Source organism: Erythranthe guttata, chromosome 12 (genome assembly GCF_056151865.1).
Source record: "Erythranthe guttata isolate IM_541 chromosome 12, IM_541, whole genome shotgun sequence".
NCBI lineage: Eukaryota > Viridiplantae > Streptophyta > Magnoliopsida > Lamiales > Phrymaceae > Erythranthe > Erythranthe guttata.
This window is the reverse complement of record NC_142544.1, coordinates 2,093,093-2,095,440: the sequence shown is the minus strand read 5'-3', so window position 1 is coordinate 2,095,440 and position 2,348 is coordinate 2,093,093. Positions and strand designations below refer to the sequence as shown.

Here is a 2,348-nt window from a genome sequence, read left to right as displayed (position 1 = left end):
TTGAAAAATTGGGCGCTTCTACAATCTATGTAAAAACTTTTTTTTTCTAAAAAGATGAAAACTCTATGTTAATTCGTTTTTGTAAGATATATTGCCAGAGGCAAGGGTACAAATTTTTTATATAGTTATGTTATAGTTTTCGGGGGTTCGGGGGCAGCGGCCCCGATTTTTTTTGAAGGGTAATTTTCATTAAGTAACACTAAAACAAGTGTTAATATGTAAAATTAAATAGCTAATGAACTATAAATAGAATAACTAGCGGCCCCATAATTAGACGAATTATAGAAACAAGTAAAAAACGTTGATCAATATCTATTTATGAATTGAATTCTGAATAATTATTCATATAATATTTTTTTTTTTGAATAAGTACTAATATATAAATAAATGGTATAAAAAAATTTGGGGGCCCTAAACTTTTACGAAAATCTGGGGGCCCTAGGCGACCGCCTACTCCGCCTCCCCTCAACTGGCCCTATCTCTGCAGTTTATAAATTTCTTACATCCAACCTCATAAAAAAGGTGTTAGTGTAAGAAGTCTATAAATTAGACGGGATTTGATCAAATATGAAAACATAAAGTATTTTTTCGTAAAAAAACTTTACTTCAGAAATGATCGTAAGTTAATAGTTATCAAGCTACTTCATTGAATAGAGGTTAATTAGGAGGTTCAACTAGGCACACACCATAGCTTATTTGTTATACAATAAAACAAATATTGGAATATTAATTCATCCTTCGACTAAACTAAACTAAACCTCGTAACATTATCGAAAGATTTAAATACCAAAACGTCACTAATATCCTTCACGAATCCACCCATCGCCGCGTACTCGTCGAAAGCCCGTGGTACCACATTACACCTCAAAAACTCTGGAAAAAATAACCAAAACGCGGTAACCATAACCCACCCAATCGTCAACGGGCCCGAAATTGACTTAGTCAACCGCCACCGGCCGTTGACTACTTTCTTGACTGTCACCTCCGCGGCCAAACACACGCCGTGGAGCACGAAAAACAAGGTGATTTCTCCGCTGGCCCCCCTGTGGCCCATGTAGAAGAAAATCACCTCGTGCATTAAACCAGAGACGAGAAACGATCCCACCATTGCGGGCAGTGGGGCCCACTTCCGGCCCGTGATTGGGGTTGATAGCTGCATAACGGGCTTGTAAACCGTCGGGTGTAGAATACGCGTCACCATAAGATTCCACCTCCGGCCCCAAAATTCCTGCAACGAAGCCGAGAGGTAGGGCTCGTCGAACTGAGGCTCGAGCTCGATCCCGACAAGGGTTTTAGCCAATCCGCCAACGATGGCTAGGATAACCTCGAGCCCGAAATAAATGTGGAGGCTATACAAAACCCACGTGAATTTCGGATGGATCAGATCGGAATAATCATACATTTTTAGAAGCAAGCAGATGAGCAACACCTTGACCGCGTAATTCCACAACGACTTAAGGCCGTGTTTGGATGGGATAATTTTATCCTGGCTAGTTGTGATTAGCAGCTTGGATTTGATGGGGAGGCAAGCGAGAGCGGCAAATCTCGGAAGCGAAATCGAAGGATCGGATAACGGACCCTCTCCGAAGGCGAACATGATCAGCTTGAAATTGGCGAGCCAAGCCAAGAAGAAAGCCGACGAGCCGCCGAGATGCATTGTGTGTAGGCTTAAAGGCAGGATTAGATTCAGGATTATGACCGGGATTACAATCAAGAGCCTGGATAAGCCCTTTGGGACGTGTTTGGCTGCGAAAAAGCAGAAGCAGAGAGAGGCGAAAACGAGTGTCCATACCTTGATGAAGTTTGTTATCTCTCCTTCCGACCAATATTTCACCACTTTGATGATTTGCAGAATCATTTTTTAGATGCTTTTTGTTTCGTTTTGAATTTCTTGTTTTTTTTTTAAGAGCAGATGAATTGGATTGGATTATATATATACCGTGGAAATTGGAACGAAATTTTCGAATTATTATTTTGATTTAATTTTTCTTTTTTAATTATTTCAACTCTTTTTTTAAGTGGGGTGTAGCTTTGGCCGACTCTATTGACTTTGAATACAATTAAGTGCTTTTAGAAAAAATACATCACCATGTTTAATATGAATTATTTATTCATTTTCTATAATTATTAGAATATATATAATATATATATATATATATATATATATATATATATAATCATGTTATTTTAATATTTTTATAACAAACTATCATATGAAACGCATTTATTAGGAGGTTGTGCGCTAAAAATGCGTCACGGTTTTTGTATGTTACTAGTCTTAATAATGAGGGGGTTTTCAGCAATTTGACACAATTTGGGGGCACAATATGCTTGAAGTACTGAATATG

At 38.2% G+C, this 2,348-nt stretch overlaps 1 pseudogene across 1 annotated transcript; it reads right to left on the bottom strand.

Annotated features, from left to right (window-relative positions):
- Positions 1–623: 623 nt before the first annotated feature.
- Positions 624–2,037, bottom strand: LOC105953479 (acyl-CoA--sterol O-acyltransferase 1 pseudogene; annotated as a pseudogene). Its single transcript, XR_016034611.1, has one exon. The product of XR_016034611.1 is annotated as an acyl-CoA--sterol O-acyltransferase 1 pseudogene (transcript).
- Between the last annotated feature and the right edge of the window lie 311 nt (positions 2,038–2,348).